The 22,572-nt window shown below is 47.4% G+C and overlaps 1 long non-coding RNA gene across 1 annotated transcript; it reads right to left on the reverse strand.

Annotated features, from left to right (window-relative positions):
• Positions 1-10,103: 10,103 nt before the first annotated feature.
• On the reverse strand, positions 10,104-11,097 carry LOC120991817. Its single transcript, XR_005776825.1, has 2 exons — positions 10,967-11,097; positions 10,104-10,354 (listed from the first exon to the last, which is right to left on the reverse strand). It is a non-coding gene; the product is annotated as an uncharacterized LOC120991817 (long non-coding RNA).
• Positions 11,098-22,572: the final 11,475 nt, after the last annotated feature.

The raw sequence follows: 22,572 nt of genomic DNA on the forward strand, positions 1-22,572 counted from the left end.
AACATACAAAAGTGCATACAAACGTGCACATAAACTCCAAGGGAACCGCACACACTAGCTGTTGTCCGCGGGCAACCGCACCTGAGGCTAACTACATTATGCCTCAAGCTGCGGTTGACACAACAACCCAAAACCGCGGGCAACAGTATGCGGCTCCCAAGGAAGTCACGGCCAAAAACCGTGCCGTGACAGTTTTACAGCAAGACACGGAGGCTCCTATATATAATATATGAGGAGGAGGACGGAAATAATACTCCTGAACGTCGTGACCCTAGACCAGTCAGCCAGACGTAAGATGCACCTCTCGCAGAATGCGCCGTAAAATTAAAAGTATCCACTCCAGGCAAGGGACATAAACCCACTTCATCCAACGAGCCAAAGTCGGACTGGAGACCGGACCGAAGGGATGGCGAATAGAAAGAAAAAGCTGTGGGATCAAAAGAGAGCGATAGGCCCTCGTCCCTGGATTAGTATTTCTGCAAGCAGGCCATCGGACAAAGAGCCGGAGAAGACGGGAAACTGGGATATGAAACTTCACTGATGTTAGTCTTGGTGCGCCTAGAAATATTGAAGGAGAACGCCTTCTGGGGAAGGCCTGGCGTCATGATCCAGAGCCCGAACATCAGACACCCGTTTACAGGAGATCAGACAGAAAAGAACCAACAACTTAGCTGATAATTGTCTCAACGAAAGATCGGATTGCTGGGCCAAGCAGTCAAAACGACGACAAAACTAAAGAGACATCCCAGAGGTCGCAAACCGAGAAAGCGGAGGACGAGCAAGGCGAGAGCACGCAGTAAGCGGCATACTAAAGGATGTTGTCCCGCAGGCATACCCTCAAAGCCCTGATGAAGTGGACGAAATAGCCGACCGCAAAAGGTTAATACTCCTATAAGCCTTTCCGGCCTCAAACAAGCGAGTTAAGAAATTGTAATAAATGACTTACAGGTGCCGAAATGGGATCCACGTCCCGTTCAAGCACCAACTAGCCCAAGATCTCCAGGCTGCACGATTAGATTTTCTGTGCCGGGAGCCCATGCATTGTCCAGGAGGTGCCTAGTTGCATCAGAAATGCCCTCGACCTCTCAGGAAATCCTGAGAGACGGCACGCCCAGCAGCTGTAGGGATCCCCGCGCTGAAGAGGATGACTCAACCCCCGGGGGACGCAAAGAAGATCCACGTGGTCTGGAAGAAGAAGGGGCACGTCCACGAGGAGCTCTAGCAGCGCCGGGAAACACCAACTCTGAGTCCCCCAAAATGGAACCACACGGTCAATTCGGCCCTCTGGCCGACGAACTTGCAGCAAATACATCTCGGAATCATTGCAAACGGAGGGAACGCATATAGAAGAGACATCGACCAATCCTGAAGAAACGCGTCCTTTGCTTCCGTTTCAGGATCCGGGCGCCAGCTGAAGAAGCGAGGAAGCTGTGCGTTGAGTCTCGAAGCAAACAGGTCTATGGTGAAAGGACCCCAGACATCTGATATCGCGGAGAATATCCTCGCGGGGCTCCGCCTCCAATCGCTGCGGTCCTAAAGCCCGAGTGTTGTGGAGGCCGGGAAGGTATTCCGCCTGAACCTGATATCCCTAGACAGGCAATAGGAACAAATTTCTTTCAAGCCGAGCACGAAGTCGCCGATTGGGTACCTCCTAAACGGTTGGCGTAACGGACGCTGAAACGTTGTCCATGCGTAGGCGGATGCAGGCATGTTCCATCCCATTGGTAAGCTCCGAATGGCAAAAGATCCCGGCCAGAAGCTCGAAACGCGTTAATGTGAAGGCGCGTCTCGTCCGTCGTCCAGCCCTGTAGGCTCGCATCCGACTCCACCACAAATTCCGGTTGAAGGCCGAAAATCGCCTTGCATTCCATGCCTCCAGGTTGTCGATCCACCAGGGGAGTTCTTCCCCGGGCTTCCAAATCCAGGGTCACAGTATCTGCAACGCCGGACCTGAACGAAGGTGCGCGATCTTCAGAGCTTGAAGGGCCGCGATAATTCGCGGAAATACCGCCTGGATGGATAGGGGCCAAGCAGCGGCCAATGATGCGGGCTAGGTGTCGCAAAGTCAACTGAGAGACAGACAGGCCGTGTCGTAATTCCTCTCGAATGGAGCGCAGCTTCGACGTGGGAGGCTGAGGGATTCGACACTGAATATACTGTGAACCCCAGGAATTCCATCCTCTGTAGAGGGGAATTCAGGGACGACTTCTCCAGATTGAGGAGAAAGCCGAGGCGTGAAAGTAGATCCGAGGTCCAGCCTAGATGCTCCAGCAAGGTCAACCTGGATTGATGCAAGATAAGAATGTCGTCCAGATAGACAATCAAACGTACGCCCCGACTGCGAAGCCAAGACATGGCCGGGCGCATTAGTTTGGTGAAAACACCAAGGAGCTGATGACAGACCGAAAGGAAGGCAAGTGTAACGCCAAGTCCTCCCCTCTCCATAGAAAACTGAGCAGGTCTTCTGGACTGAGTAGAAATTGGGACCGTCAGGTAAGCATCCTTGAGATCCAATTTCACCATCCAGTCCCCCGGGAAGAAGTAAATCCCTGCGGAGGTGAATCACCTCCATCTTGAAGTGGCGATAGCGCACTATGGTATTCAGAGCCCGAAGGTTTAAACCCGGGCGCATCTGACCGCCCTTCTTCTGAACCAAAATATATTGCTGAGGACTCTCCCGGGAGAAGGAGGAGCCCGCTCTATCGCCCGCTTGTGGAACAGTGACACAAGCTCTAGGACTACGAAAGAGCAATCGGGTCTTGACAGTGCAAAAAGAGGGGTGGAGGGAGGTGGCATGGGGAAGTCTATGAGCTCGATATGGAAACCCCTGACTGTGGACAAGACCCACGGGTTGGATGTGATGTCTAACCAGGCATGGAAAAAATGACGGAGTCTGCCCCCGATGCAATGATCCGAAAAATCCCCCACAGGGGGAAGACCTACCGAAAGGTCTTCTGGAGTTGGGGTTCCCACGGAAGGACCTGGAACGCCAATGGCCGCCTCTGGCTGGGAAGAACGGCGAGGAGTTCCTTTGATCCTGGAAAGGGGGTCTCTGGTAGAAGGAGCCTCGGCCCGCGCTACGGGCCTGAAAAGTGGATCGGCCGGACAGGCGGCCCCTGCTACTGCCGGCCCTGGTGGAGACCCGTCCCTGAAACACTCTACACATAGAGGATTGGGCCTTATCTAAGGCCGTAAACGCTCCAACAAAGCGGCTTAGATCTTTTATAAAAGAGTCGCCAAATAAAAGCCCCTGTGCGTCCTTACCTGCCTCGGTAAGGGCAAGGTTGGCCAGCTTGGGATCAATCTTAAAAAGAATGGCCTTACACCGTTCAATGGCCAAAGATGTATTGGCATTTCCAGCGATACAAATCGCTCTTTGGGCCCAACCGCGAAGCTCTTCGGGGTCTATCCGCGAGCCATCTGCTCTGGCCGCCTCAGCAATTTCTAACAGCTTAGTCAGAGGGCCGAAAACATCAAGGAGCTTATCCTAACAGCTCCGTAAGGCGGAGTCCGACCCCTTACCGAGGGGGTTTCCAGCCGGTCTTGGCTAAAAACTGGGTCATTTTAGGGTCGACCAACAGGAGTGTCGCAGACCTTGTTAGGGTCAGGGGCCTGGGGCACTCAGCTCTTAGCTTGTACGAGCCTCTTTACTCAGCGGGTGACAGAACTCGGCATTCAAGGTACTTGCCCACATGGTCCGAAGGAAGCCACTCCGCCGACCTGGGGTGGTGGAGGGCGTCTGGGTCGAACATCAGTTCGCCAGAAGGGTCTACCAAGGCAGATGCTAAATCGACTACGGGAGAAGCCGAGTCCTTGACCAGCGAAGTCGAAGGTATGGGGCCCCTGGGGTCCGGCCCTAGATCAGGAACTTCCTCATCAGAGGGATAGCTGTTATCCGCAAACGCCTCTACATCTGAACCCTTATCAGAGTCCGAGTCAGTGCCCGATTGTGCTCTAGCACATTTCCATGTACGCGCCCTTTCTGCCTGGCGCGGCAAGGCTCTCTTGCGTGATCCCAGCACGCTCTCCATGGGTGGCAGTACGCACACCAGTTCTATTTTCCTGTGATACAGGAGTGTCAATGGCGTTGGATGGCGGATCCCTTAAAGGGGCAGCCTGCAGGGCCTCTCTAGGAGGGTGTGCAGCAAGAGCTTGAGAAATGCTTGCAGATAATATAGTGGACATAGAGTCCATAGCAGCCATTATAGCACTGGAGACAGACTGCTGCAGTGCTAGGGAATGAGGGTCTTCCCTCTCAACCCCAACAGCCTCAGGAGGATGTGGGCAGGCCTGGGTGGAAGGCTGGTCAGAGGCCGACATAATGCAAGATATATCTCCCAAAGGAAGCTGACTATAGGGCCTAAAGGGTCTATAGGGTTATCCCAGTACTCACAAGGCAAAGCGGGAGTGGCAAGGTAGGGGTTAATCACCCCAAAAGCGAAGCGACAGGAGCAGGAGCTTCGGCAGCCGATCCGGAGCCCAGCTATGAGGGCTTGAAGATGGCCGCCGAAATCCCGCGATAGGCGGGGAGAATACCGATCAAAATGGCCGCCGGGATCTCCCGAGATCTCGCAAATTCCAGCAGGGCCGGAGAAGAAGATCCGGCCGCAATAGGAGAAGTGCCGGGCGCCCAGGTATCTGAAGACAGAAGCGAGCACCGACCGCAGGTAAAGGGGAGGATGAGAAAAACAAGTGAATGCAGAGATAAGGGGAAAAAACGGGGGTGCAGTAGAGAATAATCAACAGATAAAGGGAATAAAGCACAAGAAATATAATGGGGGGGGGGGGGGGAACCCGAAACGGTGCGAAAAGAGAGTAGAAACTCAGACAAGAATCATCCCCAGTCCATAAAATAAGGGGAACCATATAGCAAATATATAGATAACAGACAATAAACAATGATGCCCTAAAACATGTGGATCACAATGAGATCTAAAGGGACTATAGTAATGAGAGAACAAAAATGCAGCACTTATTTGGTGGCAGCAGCAAAGAAAGAGGAAGACCCAGAGGAGGAGCTGCCGGTTATAGGGGCTGTCTGGGGAGGGACTATGGTTTTTATGGTTACATTGTTCATTATGTAAATTTTCTTTGCTGCTATTGGTGGACAGTAAAGGAAGAGATAGCAATAGGAGCCTCCGTGTCTTGCTATAAAACTCAGGATCAGTACAGGATAAGAAATGTGATGTATGTACACACTGACTGCACCAGCAGAATAGTGAGTGCAGCTCTGGAGTATAATACAGATGTAACTCCAGGGTCACTAACAGGATAAGTAATGTATGTACACAGTGATTTCACCAGCAGAATAGTGAGTGCAGCTCTGGAGTATAATACAGGATGTAATTCAGGATCACTACAGGATAAGTAATGTATGTACACAGTGATTTCAACAAACAGAATAGTGAGTGCAGCTCTGGGGTATAATACAGTCTATAATTCTGGATCAGTATGGGATAAGTGATGTAATGTATGTTCACAGTTGCTGATCTTTTTAGTATATTATAGCCATCTCTAGACTTTAATATGGTTTTGAAAGGTTACAACCTGTGTAATTTCTACGGGAGGCGGTGTGTGTCTTTCCTTCTGTATATTTGCTCTGTACTGTCGTGGCCAAAAGTTTTGAGAATGACACAAATATTAGTTTTCACAAAGTTTCACAAAGTTTGCTGCTAAACTGCTTTTAGATCTTTTTTTCAGTTGTTTCTGTGATGTAGTGAAATGGGGATCACTAGGCCGGCAGCCTATCAGAGGCCGGACACTAAGGGCATCTACTGGGGCACTATATATGGGGCATTTTATACTGGTACATTATGGGGGGCACTATCAGGAAGGGGGGGATGAGGAGCACTATGGGGGAATTTACTGGGAGGCACTATATAGGGGTATTTTATACTGGGACATTATGGGGGCACTATGGGGACATTAGCTCAACTGGGGGCATTACAAGGGTGTATTTTTTGAACATATAAAGAGAATTATTACTACTGGGGGGGGGTCGGGCATTATGTGGTCTTTTATTACTCCCTCATGATATGAATATCTAGTAGCAGAACCAGCCTCTCCCTGCTCTGCTATCCCTCTGCCCCTTCTCCAAATCCTTATTATGAAATCTTTCTCATTAGGATAAAGCACAACATCAGCTCCACCGAGCCCCCGGCCAAAGTGTTGAAGTGTTGAAGTGGCGTCCGAGATCCAAGGGCCAAGCCAAGTAATTGTAAGTTTTCATGTGAAATATGTTTGTTATACACATATAGCATATACTGTGCCACACAATATACAGTATACCTCTACACTGTGGAGTCTGTTCTATAAGCACCATTGTTTTGTGGCGGCGGACAGAAAATAATCTGGAAGTGCTCTTCCCGAGACCAGGCTCTGACTGCTAGGGGGGCCTGCTGAGCTAACGGATGCCCCCCTACGGCAGTAGCACCACCATAGCCCCCATATATAGCAAAATAATTATTGCTTCGGGGAAGGGGGGGGGGGGGTTACACAATTATCTACCGCACCGGGTGACATGCACTGTGAAGCGACGTCCAATGAGTTCTGAAGCATTTGGCTGAATATGAGCAGATAATATTGCCTGAAACACTTCAGAATTCATCCTGCTGCTTTTGTCAGCAGTCACATCATCAATAAATACAAGAGAACCAGTTCCATTGGCAGCCATACATGCCCACGCCATGACACTACCACCACCATGCTTCACTGATGAGGTGGTATGCTTAGGATCACGAGCAGTTTCCTTTCCTTCTCATACTCTTCTCTTCCCATCATTCTGGTACAAGTTGATCTTGGTCTCATCTGTCCATAGGATGTTGTTCCAGAACTGTGAAGGCTTTTTTAGATGTTGTTTGGCAAACTCTAATCTGGCCTTCCTGTTTTTGAGGCTCTCAATGGTTTACATCTTGTGGTGAACCCTTTGTATTCACTCTGGTGAAGTCTTCTCTTGATTGTTGACTTTGACACAACATACACCTACCTCCTGGAGAGTGTTCTTGATCTGGCCAACTGTTGTGAAGGGTGTTTTCTTCACCTGGGGAAGAATTTTTTGGTCATCCACCACAGTTGTTTTCCGTGGTCTTCCGGGTCTTTTGGTGTTGCTGAGCTCACCGGTGCGTTCCTTCTTTTTAAGAATGTTCCAAACAGTTGTTTTGGCCACGCCTAATGTTTTTGCTATCTCTCTGATGGGTTTGTTTTGTTTATTCAGCCTAATGATGACTTGCTTCACTGATAGTGACAGCAATTTGGATCTCATCTTGAGAGTTGACAGCAACAGATTCCAAATGCAAATAGCACACTTGAAATGAACTCTGGACCTTTTATCTGCTCATTGTAATTGGGATAATGAGGGAATAACACACACCTGGCCATGAAACAGATGAGAAGCCAATTGTCCCATTACTTTTGGTCCCTTAACATGTGGGAGGACACATATGCAAACTGTTGTAATCCCTACAACCGTTCACCTGATTTGGATGTAAATACCCTCAAATTAAAGCGACAGTCTGCAGTTAAAGCACATCTTGTTCGTTTCATTTCCAATTATTGTGGTGGTGTATAGAGTCAAAAATGTTAGAATTGTGTCGATGTCCCAATACTTTATGGACCTGACTGTATATGATGATGGGGATTCTACATAGAATGTGAATGGAATAAAAGCACAACTCGATTTCTAGGTTATGAATGTGTAACTTTCCTCATTTCTTACTGTGAGTCCAGATAGGGATGCAGTATTTTACCCCATCTGCTCTGAGATCCTGGCTCCTGATCATCCTGTAAAACGGACCCTAAAGGGGCAGCACTTGTGCCAATGTGCCCAAAGTGGGCATTTCTGTACGGGGCATGAGGCTCAAAATGTATTGTGAATGGGAAGGGCACACTGGGTTTCAACCTACTCAATTTATTGTTCCTTGTGGAAACTCAGCCCATATTAGAAGACACCGTTATAACTTTATATGCATGCCGATCATGTATTTCTCTTATATTCTACCGTCATATACCTCCTTTTGCCGCTGTCTCTTCTACATTACCCATATAGTTTCATCTACACATCTGGATAGGTTTCCTACCACCAGTTAGTTTCTTTCATACATGTTCCAGTATTATATTTTGGAGTGCCCCCCTTATGGCGTCTCAGGTAGTTGCATGCAGCCCCACGTCTGTAATGTGAAGGATTGTTTCCTGTGGTCATAGTAATGCCAAATGGAGCTAAGCTGCAGTGTAAAGCAGGACAAACAATGTGTCTCTACATCAGTGCATGAAGCTGACACAGAGACACTTACTGTACCTGAGTGCACAGAGCAGGACATGGCGGCATTACACTATGTCGGTCTGCAGAGCAGAACTGGGGGTTCAGCACTGGAAATAAGGGTTCACTACTCCACAAAACACATATTACTGACAGCACACTCACTTCTCACCTAAAGTCATAGTTTTCGCAGAAGTCACTCTCATCATCCCCTGCACTGTCACTTGCAGAGGAATGAAATCCAACTCCCGTGGCACAGAACAAGCCAACTTAGCGCCTATCAGCGAGACAACATAGAGCGCTAGTCGGGACTCCAGCGGGTGCAGAGCTAGCCACAGATGATGTACTGAGTAAAGGGGGGCCCCGAGGACAGGATAGAGGAAGCAGGGAGCTGAAAAGCAGAGCCTGAGCCCCAGACAAGGGACTCAAGACAGGAGCGAGAATTAAGTGTAATTAGGTGGGCCAGGACTTTTGTCCATGACTGGGCCCCTTCCTCCAGGGGTCCCATAGCAACTGCGTGGTCTGCCTCCGTTGGAGGTACATCGCTGACTCTACCTCTTAATATTTTTATGTAGAAAAATCTATTTCATATAACCTCCATGCACACAACATATCTGTTTTGCGGTCTACAAATTGCGGATTCGCTATAACAAAAATCTGGATATGGTCCATGTTACATCCACATTTTTGCGCGCCTGTTGACTTCAAGGGGTATGTGGTCCGGATATAGTTTCTGTTGATACAAAACTTTCCCCTATCCACAAAATTTCTGGGACCACCACTGATCACTAGAACTGGATCCTGTGTCCACTTATGAATGAAGTGGCAGGTCGAGCATGCACATAGCTACTCTCCATGGGTCTGCTGGAGATAGTCGAGTACAATGACTCGCTATTTCCAGAAGTCCCATAGACACTGAATGAAGCAGAAGGGAACATGATTGACCTACCATTCCATTTCTTCGGGGACACAGGATCCCCATTCTCATGATCATGGGGGACCCAGCAGTCCCCACCAATCAGTCCCCCACTGTAGGTAGGGAATAAAAAAAATAAGCCTAGCTGTAAAACCAAGAAAGGCCATAACTATCTGAGCAGCAAGGGTCCGACACCCTGCACCCCCATCCAGTTGACTATGAAGATTTATAAAGAGGCTCAGACACACCACTACTTAATATACACTGACTTCTTTATTAACTGCAAGGTATCAAATGTACAGTAGTTGTTCTCATTAGAAGTCAGGGCACTGGTCTTAAATGTGGCCCTGTTGATGATGGGCCTTTTGACTCATGATGAGTCGGGCCTTCAGCACTCAGGAGAGGAAAACCCCCAGTGGAGGAAACCTCTAGGGAGCCATGGCTGAAGGACTGCCCCTCCCCTAGGCGGTGGAAAACTGGTGAATGTCAAGTAGGTTGACTTCTGCAGAGACCAAGCCTGGAATCTGCCTTTTGATGCAGCAGGAAATTCACTTCTTTGGTGAATACATCTGTCTGCGGAAAGTCCGGTGAATGACAAGTCCAGTGGTTATTGCAGAGGACCAAACCTGGAATCTGCCTTTGATGCAGCAGGAAACTCACTACTTTGGTGAATACACCTGTCTGCGGAAAGTCTGGTGAATGACAAGTCCAGTGGTGAATGCAGAGACCAAGCCTGGAATCTGCCTTTGATGCAGCAGGAAACTCACTTCTTTGGTGAATACACCTGTCTGCAGAAAGTCCGGTGATGTCAAGTTCAGTGGTGAATGCAGAGACCAAGCTGGAATCTGCCTTTGATGCAGCAGGAAACTCACTACTTTGGTGAATACACCTGTCTGCGGAAAGTCCGGTGAATGTCAAGTCCAGTGGTGAATGCAGAGACCAAGCCTGGAATCTGCCTTTGATGCAGCAGGAAACTCACTTCTTTAGTGAATACGTCTGACTGCAGAAAGTCCGGTGGGTGAGTGCAGAGACCGAGCCCGGAATCTGCCTCTTGCTGAAGTGCAGGTCATCTGATCCTGACATGGTGGCCACCATGTCGCTGACTTGTGGTAGAGTCATCACCTCCAGCTGTATCCCATATTCATTGCAGGGACACAGTGAGACCCCCGCTCTGGTACAGTGATCTGCAGATGCAAAAAATATAACTAATTATGACTGAACATGGAAGAACGAAAAATTACATGTAAGTGACACACAATTTACTGTATTAAACTTGGGCCCATGTTTCAAAACAGCGATACCAACAATTATCAATGTCATTGACTGATATAGCTGTTATCTTGTTCTGGGACCCACTGCTGTATCCAACATAAACAGAATACACCTTATAAGCGTGGGATGATTTATTTTCATATATTTTTGGAGCTCAGGAAGGTTTGGAGCTCAGTTTTCCTGATACAAATCATCAAAACCCCTGCTTTCTTACACACTTCTATAGTTAAAATTCTGGGAGCCATTGCTCAAGGTGATCTACATATCAAGGTCAATGGGAGCTCCCCCTAGTGGCAACTGTAGGCAGTTAGAATTTTATCATTCTTATATGCCATGTATCAGGCGATTTGGATGATTTTCCACTAATGTCTACTGCTCTAATCATCTTCGTCGAGAATCTAAACCCTACATTATTCTGTGTCATCACTCTGGTGTCTCCAGAATTTGGCATCATGTCTATTATTATTATGAGCTCCTATTATAAATCGCATCATATTTTATGACTCCTGTAACAAGGATCTTACCTTATTTAGGGCTCTTTTTGGTTCTTAAGGCCAATACCTTCTAGCAGGGGTCACTGGTGAAGATCAGGAGATGGTTTCTTCTGCACCTCATTTTGTCTCAGACCTCTGGTGATCCGATCTGCTGCAATTGCCTTCTTAACCCCAGGCAGTTTTCATTTCCAGTGGTGACCAGTGGATACCGCTGTGTCCAAATTATACAGAAAACAATATCAATATACACAATGAGGAAACAAGGTCTCCTCATGGATGTGGTCCCTATCATCTGATAGTCTGACAAATTTTCCTAGGACACAACTGCCTGATAATCGGGTCTGTAGGACTGAGTTAACATAATAAACTAGGCTACCCCCTCCCCCCCCCCCTCATAAATAGGTATAACTATAAACACAGCAAAGTTATGGGACCCATAGGCTAAAAGGCCAATGTTTGTGGGGTGTGATTACCCCGAACATTTGGTGTTGTCTAAGTACTTTCTACACATACATATATTATCACATGAGAAGACATTATTACAATACGTACACGGAAATGATCAAACTTAGAATAGTCACTTACCGATGCCAACAAGTCTGTGGGTTGTAGACCTGTGCCATGGGCTAGCGGTTGTAATCTGGGATTGGGTAGAGACTGCAGCTTTGGTGAAGTAGAGGATCCAGGTCTGTTTCGGTAATATCAGGCTTCTGGTCAGGGCGATCTCTTGGCCCATCATAGACTCGACATGTCATGAAAGACATGGAGTCGCTAATTGACCTTTTTGGAAAAGCCTGTGATCCTGCCATTCTGCAGGCAGGATATTAGATGGTCTCTCATCACATCGTGCTGGAAGATCGCCGTGGGTTCACCGTCATCTGCCAGAAACTCAAAGGCAAATGCTATGGCGAACACCCCACAGTCATAGGTGTTTCTCTGCTGATCCACGTTGAGAAATTCTAGATTTTTCAGGGGCTCATTGACCACTACACTGTAGATGTTATTAATCTGCTCGCAAACAGATAGAGGCAATTTGCTGGTCTTGATGCTGTCGGCCACTAGGATGTCGCCATTTTTGAAGCAGGTGGTCAGCCAGTGCACCCTGTCCTCGTCGTAGTGGATTTGTACGGCCTTCTTTAGCACACTGTACCCTGGAAAGAGAATAGCAGCGGCGGGCTGCAGGCCATCAAAGTCCCCAAACTGATTCTGCAGGAGATCCTGGGCCTTATTAATGATGTCATCGTCCAGCATGCCTTCCTGGCCGCTGCTCTTCAGGATGGATAAGTGCTTTGGAGACAAGTTGTTCTGTGCTCTCTGGGTATAGGCCATCTCCACTTGTGATGTTCCCAGCTCCGGGCTTCCTACATCTTTGGTAGATGGAGCGGACATGTTTTCTGCCGCAGCTCTTTTGGCTGGTGGAAATGTCCCCAGACTGACTGTCATTGGAGGTTGGTGCTTTCCGTTTAGGACTGGCTTGGAAGCTTCACGAGATGCCTTTAAAAGTTCTTCAGCAGACTCAGCCATTTTCTTGTCCGATGTTTTACGGGTCACAAAATTTAAAGAGACATCATCCTTCATTGCTATGTGTTGTTTTTGACGAGTCTTTCTATTACATCGTCGCTTACAGCTCTTTGGTGTTTTTTTTAGAAGGTGGTGCTTTGTGGTCAAGAAATGGCTCCACAGTATCAGCGTCCCGAGGTCTTTTTTGTGGGGGTTCCCCACTTTCTGTTTTTTCTCCCAGGGACATGCCTTGTGGTATTAGGGGCCCCTCATGTGCAACGTTTGGATCAGCAATAAAAATAGTTGGTGTCTTCTCAGCTATGTCATGGCGGATGACGTGGTTTTTACGTCTTAAGGTAACTGACCTGAAGAAGCTCCTGACCTGTGTCATGATGGTTGATTTCTTGGCCAGGAAGCTGGAGTTCCTCATCAGAGTCCTCCATTTTTGATTCAGTTTCCTGAATCGGGTCAGAAGGAATGAGCCAATCGACATGCAGGATGAGAGAGAGTTGACCAGCAGCCGCCGATCAACATACCGCAGACGCCTATGAATCCTCATGATGGCGTCCAATCTTCTTTCTGAAGTTGTGTGCATCCAACATTGAGTTCCACCTTCACAAATCCATCATTGAGATGTCATCCAGTGACATCACGGCTGTAGGCCCAGTTCTAGAACATTCTATGCAAATGTGGTGACATCACAAAACTCTGCCAGGATGAAGGCCAGATTATTTGAATATGTTAATGAACTAAGATATATGGATAGTGTTTGTTTAATGGATGCAGATTTTCAGTTTTCTATACATTGATTTTTACCTTAACAGTAAATTTTCTGCTTCACATTTTTAGTTTGATTTGGTGGCTGATTATTATTTTCTTATCTGTATAGTTCCAAAACTTTATATAGATCTTTATATTATATGAAACACTCTAATCCTTTAAATAAAATTACAGAATTTGAGGCGCAGATGCTGCAGAATCTCTTTTCTGAAAAGTAAGGAAGAGATTCTGTCCACCGTTGATTGCTTGGATAAGGCCTCGTCCTTCTCATCAGAAGGTCTGCAGTATGTGAGATCTGTACTTTTGTGTTGTGCTCACACTGGTGATTACGAAGGGGTTGTCCAAATTGTAGAATCCATTTCATTTCGGCCGCCGATTGACACCAGAGTTATATGCAAGTGGTACGCCGCCATAATACGGCCCCCAAAGAAGTCTATGGGGCCTTACTGTACCCAAGAGCGTAAGTAGGCGCAAAAATTTGGAAACAGCCCAAGCAACTTCCCCAAAACCTCTCCTCCTGCATTGAGTCCTGCACAGTTCAGGAGGAGGAGTCAAGAGTTTACTAATCAATGGCTGATGAAAGCACCTCCCCCTTATTAATGCCCCGCCATCTACATGCAGGATAGTCCTCTTCTCTCTGAGGGTTTGTGTCCCTGTATTTTATAATCTTCTATCCTTACTGTAACCTGATCATCTCTCCACATACTTACCTTCCACTTACACACAGCAGCAAAATTGAACAGGCAGTGCTGCAGTGTAAAGCATGAGGGAGATACAGAACAGCAGACCAAGTTTAAATGGAGACAGGACCTCCTATACACAATGCAGCTAAGCTGCAGTCACTGATCATTATGATTATGGATGCTGATGTTCAAGCCGACAGTGGTTGTTTTATGGCTGATGATCGGCGATTGACGTACGACCCCGTTGGTAAGTTATCTGCTTATTTCAGGTTATTTTCCTCTGCCCCCCCATTAAAGATAACTGACTGTTTATCTTAGCACTATATGGTATTATTTTGGAGGCTGTATATGACGGTCTTGTCTTAGCACTCCACGGTGGTATTACACAGGCGTTATATGGCAATATTATTTTAACATTATATGTTGATAATTAGGGTTGAGCGAATCGAGCTTAGGATCATCAATCCAAAGTCGATTCGCTCCAAAACTTTGTTTTTAATGTAGTTTCCGTACAGAATTTACAATGTATTGGTTCTACGTAGACAAAATTCGTCTTGGCCGAAGTCGCGCAAGACTTCAATGAAAGACTATAGTAAATTAGGAATCCAAAGTCGGGTTCAATACCGAGGTACCAGCCAGTACCAAACCCGACTTCGGATTTCTATTTTAAAATGTTTTTAAAGGGAACCTTTTACCGGGATTTTGGGTATAGAGCTGAGGACATGGGTTGCTACATGGCCACTAGCACATCCGCAATACCCAGTCGCCATAGCTCTGTGTGCTTTTATTGTGTAAAAAAAACGATTTGATACATATGCAAATTAACATAAAAGAGTCATATCTTACTTGTGTGACCAGAGAAGAGTCATATTTCAAGCTCTGACTCATCTCAGGTTAATTTGCATATGTATCAAATCGGTTTTTATACACAATAAAAGCACACAGAGCTATGGGGACTGGGTATTGCGGATGTGCTAGTGGCCATCTAGCAACCTATGTCCTCAGCTCTATACACAAAATCCAGGTGACAGGTTCCCTTTAAAGAAAGGAATACCGAATGAATTCAGTGAAGTCTCGCAACTTTGGCCGATACAAATTTTGTCTACGCAGAGCCAATACATTTTAATGCTGTACAGAGACCGCATTAAAAAGTTTGTTCTTCTGATCTCTGATCCGAAGCTCTATTGGCTCAACCCTAGTGATAATATGCAGGCTGTATAGCATTATCATGGCAGTATATGGTGGTATTATACAGTTTGATTATGGCATTATTATGTTAGCGCAATATGGTGGTATTATGACGGCGGTATGTGGCAGTATTAACTTAGCACCATATGGATATTTTCTGCAGCCTATAAATAACAGTATTATGTTCTCACTATATGGTGGTATTATATAGGCTGTATATGACACTATTATCTTGGCAGTACATGGTGGTATGATACCGGCTGTATATGGTGATATTACGTTAGCAGTTTATGGTGGTATTATATAGGCTGTATATGACACTCTTATCTTGGCAATATATGGTGGTATTATACAGGCTGTGTATGGCAGTATTACTTTAGTAGTATATGGTGGTTATATACCGGCTGTATATGGCGGTATTACTTTAGCAGTATATGGTGGTTTTCTTCTTATTAGTCATTGTAGCCATCCACAATCCTGTACACCCCATGTGACAACCCTTGGGGGGGATCTGCACTGGCGGCCGTATTAGTTGTCACCCAAGTTTTCTAAAACCAGCTTGTGGATAAGTCATGGAAGCCTAGAAGTAAGTATATACTATATCAGTACGTGTAACATATATTCCTGAGATCTGGGTGATGATGATGATATATCACAGGGTGTGTGGCCGGAAGATCTTCCAGCTTCCTGATCACTGTCACAGATTGGAGCCAATGGTGAAGACATAATTGACATCTTTTACCAACAGCAGAATCGTTAATTTCTAACGATAATTTGTTTTCCCTTAGTCCTAATAGCAGCACAGATGGGGTTAACTGCCCCCCGTGGACTAATAGGACCGGCTGAATTTTTAATGAGCCCAAAGAATAACCAATAGAAGAACTCCAGCTCCCTTAAAGGGAGGGGTTCACCCCCCAGTCCACTGTGTCTATAACAAGAAAGTACTTTTAGGGTGGGAAATTTGTGTGCTGCTGTTAGGACTAAGGGAAAACAAATTATCGTTAGAAATTAACGATTCCCTTACGTCCTACAAGCAGCACAGATGGGGAGATAGCAAGAAGAATCCCCTAGGGAGGGTCCTCATGCTCAGCAGAAGTAAGGACTGTCTGCCCAAAGGCCGAAAAATCTGCTACCTTAGCATCTATCCTATAATGGGAGATGAAGGTTGATTCAGAGCTCCAGGAAGCTGCCTTACAGATCAACTCTAGGGGGAGAAGACTTCTCTCCGCGACAGAGGTAGCTACGGCCCTTGTAGAATGGGCCCTCACAAACTCCGGAGGATCTAAGGATTGGGAGGTGAAAGCTTCCCTAATGGCTTCCTTGACCCAGCGACTAATAGTAGTTTTAGACGCCTTACGGCCTTTAGACTTACGGGCAAACAGGATAAAGAGATTCTCATCTATCCTGAATTCTTTGGATCTATCCACATAGATCTGGAGGCATCTCGATATATCCAGTGGATGTCGGACTGGAACATCAGAGGAGGAGGCAGAGAATAATACAGGTAGAGAGATTACCTGATTGATATTTTGAAAGGTTGGAACTTTAGGTCTAAAATAAGGTAGAAATTTTAGAAGGACCCTATCCTGTAAGAACATGGGTGTATGGGTGTAAAGCGGAGAAAGCTTGCAGCTCCGAAATTCTTTTGGTCGAGGTTGTGGCCAGAAGAAAGACCACCTTGAGTGTTAGAAATTTAAAGCTTGCCTCCTCCAAGGGTTCAAAGGGGGGAGATGCTAACCCCTTGAGAACAACTGACAAATCCCATTGAGGAATGGGTTTCAGTATTGTAGGCTTCAATCTTTCCGCTCCCTTAAGGAAGCGTTTGATGAGCGGGTCCCGAGAATATGGCCTGTTGAGACAGGCCGAGATGGCAAAAACTTGGACCTTCAGGGTAGATGGGGAGAGACCTCTGTCTATCCCATCCTGAAGGAATTGTAAGATCGCTGAGAGGGGCGGATCTGCAGACACCACCTGGTTGGAGCTACACCAAGAGGTGAAGATCCTCATGATCCGGGAGTAGGCCTTCTTGGTAGACTCTGCTCTGGAATGCGACAAAGTTCTCAGGACTGACTCAGAGAGCCTATTCACTCTGGGAAGGGACTGATCAACCTCCAGGCTGTCAGGTTGAATCTGTGCAGATCTGGGCAGAGATAAGTGTCCCACGACACCAGGGCCTGCTCCGGGGGGAGTCTCTAATATTGTCCCCGACTCATCTGAATGAGCTGGGTAAACCAGGATCTCCTGGGCCAAAATGGTATGATGGCTATTACCGAGGCCTGATCCTGACGGATTTTCATCAATACCCTCGGAATCATGGAAAAAGGAGGGAAGATGTACGCCAGCCTGAACCTCCATGGTATTGTCAGAGCATCTATCGCCAGGGGGTTGTCCTCCCTGTATAGGGAACAGAACCTCTGTACCTTGGCGTTGAACCTGGTTGCAATGAGATCCACCTCTGGCAAACCCCATCTGAGGACTAGCTGTTTGAAGATCTCCGGATGCAGTGACCATTCAATGGTCGGTAAGCCGCGACTTAGGCGGTCTGCGATGATATCAAGGGAGCCGCGGATGTGAGTGGCGGATAGATGGGATAGGCTCAGCTCTGCCCACTGCAGAATTACCCCAATCTCTGAAAGAAGGGGTAAGGATCTTGTGCCTCCCTGCTTGTTTATGTAAAGCACGGCAGTCATGTTGTCTGACTGGACTTTCACTGCTTTGCCCCGAATCTGATGGGCGAAGTGAAGGAGGGCTAGCTGGATAGCACGCATCTCGCGGAGATTCGAAGAAAGATGCCGCTCCTGAGGAGACCAAGATCCCCGAACTGGGGATCCGTCTTAATGGGCGCCCCAGCCTACAAGGGACACATCCGTAGTCAATATGAGCCAAGCTGGTTGGGTCATAGACTTCCCTTCTGGTAGATGGACAACCACCTGAGGGAATTTTGGGTTTGGTTGGATAGGGAGCACCGGGAATCTAGCCCCGTAAGGCTGCCGTTCCATTTGTTTAAGACCTCCGACTGAAGAGGTCGGAGGTGCCATAAAGCCCAAGGGACTGCATCCGTAGCCGCTGACATGAGCCCCAACATCTTCATGAGGGTCCGTATAGAGACTCGTCGTGGTACGTAAAGGAACCTTGCCAGGTCCTGAATCCACGTTCTTCTTTCTGGCGTCAACTGGAGGGACAGCTCCAGAGAGTCGATTATGAATCCTAGATAATGAATAGAAGTTGAAGGGCTCACTTTCGACATTGCGACATGAAGATGATGGGAAAGTAGAGGGACTGAAGGGGCTAGAAGAAGCCAATCGTCCAGGTAAGGGACAATGGTCAGACCCTGGAGTCTCAGAGCTGCCACCACCGATACTACCACTTTGGTGAAGATAAGGGGGGCAGATGAGATTCCGAAGGGAAGGGCGGCAAATTGAAAATGCCTGCACACTCCTGAAATCTGGACCGCGATCCTGAGAAATTTCCGGGAGGAAGGATGGATTGGGATGTGGAGGTAAGCATCCTTGAGGTCCAGAGTAGCCATCACATCCCCAGGGCTGAGGAGGTGGCTGACTGACCTTATGGTTTCCATGCGGAACATGGTTCTCCTTACGAAACGATTGAGAAATCTCAAATCTATGATTATCCGAAGATCTCCTGTCTTCTTGGGTACCAGAAATACTGGAGAATAAATCCCTAGGCCCTTCTCCCCTGCCGGTACCTCCTCCAGGGCTCCCTTGGAAAGGTAATCCTGGATATAGGACTCTATGATCCTTTGTCTGGCCGGCGAAAAACTGCGCGTAGCAATGAATCTTCCTGGGGGGAGAGAAACGAGGTCTATTAGATAGCCCGTAGCTACTATACTTTGGACCCAGGGATCTGAGACTTCCTGGGCCCATACGTGTTTGAAAAAGGAAAGACGCCCCCCTACAGGAAGGTGAGGAAGGGGTACGGGAAAATCTAGAGGCGTAACGACAGGGGCAGCAGGGTTTATCCAAGAGCCTCTGGAAGGCCCATAGTCAGGAGGGCTTTGCCTCCCTGGTGGGTTTACGGGAGCGTCTAGAGAACTTTCAAGACGGCCCCCCCCCAGTCTCTACGTCCAGCCTGCTGTCCTGGTCGGCCCCCGCGAGCTTGTCTACCCCTGCCCCGAAAGGGCTGTTGGGGGAGACTCTTTCCCTTTTTATCTGAGAGACCTTCCATGATGGTGTCTAATTCTGAACCGAATAGCCGGTTCGGTTCAAAGGGAAGCCCACAGAGGTTGTACTTGGATGCATTGTCTGCATTCCAGGGCTTTAGCCACAGAGGTCTCCTAGCAGCAGACACTAGAGCCATTGTTTTGGCCGCCAATTTCAGCTGTAGCTGGGATGTGTCACACAGGAAATCCATGGCCAGATTGACGGATTTGAAGGCGGCGAGGATATCGTCCCGAGAGACACTTTGGTCGACATCCGTCTGGATCTGATTCAATCTAGACCTAAGAAAAGAAGAGACCTCTGTGGCTGCAATGAATGTCGAGGCCGAGGCTGCGGCCGCCGAGTAACCCCTTCTTAGGGTACATTCTTCCCTCCTATCTAGAGGGTCCTGCAGACTAGACTCATCATCTGCAGGAACCAGAGTGCGCCTGGACAACTTGGCTATCGCCATGTCCACCTTAAGAATGGAACCCCATGATTCCACTAAGGGTTTAGCCATCGGAAACATTAACTTAAATTTCCGGGTAAGGACTGGATCTTTTTCCGGCTTTTTCCACTCTGTGCGCATCATAGAGAGAAGGGTCTCATCTGCCTTATAGACCCGCTGGGTCCGGCAGGCGGGATCGGAAGACTCCCCTACGTCAACATCATGGTCCCCCGACCTGATGGACTTTAGTAGCTTCTGTGTCTTTTCGGGTGGAAAGAAACATGAAGTTGACTCTTCCTCATCAGAGGAAGATGACCCCACAGAAAGGGGCATCGGTCTATCAGTGGGGGGCGACCACCTCCATCGGAGTTTGAGAGGGAATCGGTAACCTCTCATTTAGCAGGCATACGACCCCCTTAATGGAGTCGTCTACGTAAGTCTTGGCCCACTGGTACATGTCCTGCATAGTAGGTTCTGTAGCAGTGGCGGACGGCAGCTGTCGCACCTGGAAAAGGGGCAACTATCGTCAAGAGGCGTGTTGCAATCGTAACAGGCCAGGTGTTTCCTCTTGGCCGCTGACTTCCATTGCTGGTCTGACTCTCTAGGAGAAGCCATAGCTGAAACGAAAGAAGAAAAATTTAAAGCATCCCTAAAAGTAAGGGAGAAACATACATTAATTAGCGGCACGAACCAGAGGAGAAGTCAAGCACAATGATAAAGCTGAATAGAATAGCAATCAGATGACAGCAATATCTCTCACTGAATGCAGGAGACTCTGGAGCTAGCTTGTTAAAGCAGCGCAGCCAGAACAGAATGAAGCTATCATGGAGCTTATGTAGATGAACAGCTCCACCCAGGGGAGGGGGCCCTGTTACCAGCCCTCCCCAGGAGTCCTTGTAAAGCTACTTGCTTTAAAACCTTACAGTGGTAAAGAAAGGCATTTAATTTGCCCTTATATGGCCCCCACTCCCTGTGGGAACAAACCCACACAAATCGAGATCAGCCGAAAAACCGGAAGTGACGCCGCCAGTAACCGCGCGCCACTTCCGGTCATGGCGGCGCCCATACCACGCCGGATCGGACGAACGGATGCATTCAGGAGGGGAGCCAGTGCACCAAAAGGAACACATCGCCCCCAGGTATCGCTTATAGTAGCTGACTGGGGGAAAATGGAAAAAAATAAGCGCAGAGACATAAGCGCTAGATGAAAAGTAACAAAAGAAAAGAGACCAAACAAACATAGCTGATAATGGTCTCCAAATCCCAAAAAGGGAGAGCTTCGCCAGTCCACCTGTCCAAAGGACAGAAAAAAACACGGTGGGCTGGGCGGCGAACCCCTCCCTTTAAGGGAGCTGGAGTTCTTCTATTGGTTATTCTTTGGGCTCATTAAAAATTCCGCCGGTCCTACCAGTCCACGGGGGGGCAGTTAACCCCATCTGTGCTGCTGGTAGGACGTAAGGGAATTTTTTACGAATATTCCTCTATCAAAATCAGTTACATAATCAGAGATGCAAAATAACCTGGTCAGGAAAGGGTAAAAACATTTATCAAAACCGTAATTGTAGATTTCGATGCTTCTTGGCATACAATAGTGTAATAATATGTAGGATATAACACTGATCAGATATTACGCCCCCTGGTGGATGAGGAGTGATAGCAGCCGGTCCCCGCAGATTATCGCCACCGCTTCATCATATCTCACATACAGGACATGCACTGCAGTGAGATAACAGCGTCCTGTCCCTTTAAATTTCCTCTTCCAGATGTCACTGCTCAGCAGCCAATGGGATCGCCGGATTTAAACTTGAAAGGAAACCAACGGTCAGTGGTCCTCAGACCGTTACAGGACGACGAGAGGTGAAGATGGACGCCGGTGAGATCTCACACCCCTCATCTGACATCTCCCATGAGGCTTCACATTTATCCTAAATCCTACCTGTCCCAGACACCACTAGGGGGAGCTAGCCGTATATGGAGTTATACGTCTGGGTGTAGTGAGCTCCCCCTAGTGGCTGGTGCAGGATTCCCAAATTCTGTCAGTTAAGGCCCTGCCAGTATTGTTTATTGAGGCCCTGCCAGTATTGTTTATTGAGGGCCCTGTGCTGGGAATTGGTGGCACTATATATATATATATATATATATATATATATATACTGCATGATCATATGTGATTATTATCCTCTTATATGTAACGTGAATGTCCGCCTTTTATCATCAGGACATTTTTTATGTTGATTCATTTCTTGATATTTTTTTATAGTGATCAGAGCTCTGTTTTACTGATACAAAGCTCCAAATCCTCTGCACTGATATAAATGGTAACATTAGATCTGCCTGCAGACACCACTAGAGGGAGCTCAGGACTGATGACTGCCTGTACAGTATGCTTCTCTGCTCCCCCTAGCAGTGGCTGCAGGTAGCTACAATTTATCATTTTTTTCTAAGGTTTTGCTGGGGATTTGGAGCTCTGTATGAGGAAAGCTGATCTCTGACTGACTGCTATAAAGATATATGAAGAAGTTATAAATGGTTCTTCAGGACTTCCATATTACTACCCTTAGGACCGGCCATCAGTGTGTGATCACAAGGGTCCTACACCTGGGAGAACATTCACTGCCTTTATCAGATCTGTGACTAAGTCTCTTTTATGGGTTAACAGGTTTCAGAATCAGCCTGGAAGAAGACAGAAGATCCACCAGCCAACCACCTTCCAGTATGTCAACACCAACCTGAGAGGAAAGAAGAACATCCTCTGGACCATCCTCTTCAAACCATTCTGCCGGTGAAGGATAGTAAGGAGCTGTAAGACCACCAGCAGCAACCAAATCTAAAAAATAAAATAAAATTAGAGTTATTAAATATTAATACTTAGGTAAAAGG

The sequence above is a fragment of the Bufo bufo genome, chromosome 2, assembly GCF_905171765.1.
Source record: "Bufo bufo chromosome 2, aBufBuf1.1, whole genome shotgun sequence".
NCBI classification, from domain to species: Eukaryota; Metazoa; Chordata; class Amphibia; order Anura; family Bufonidae; genus Bufo; species Bufo bufo.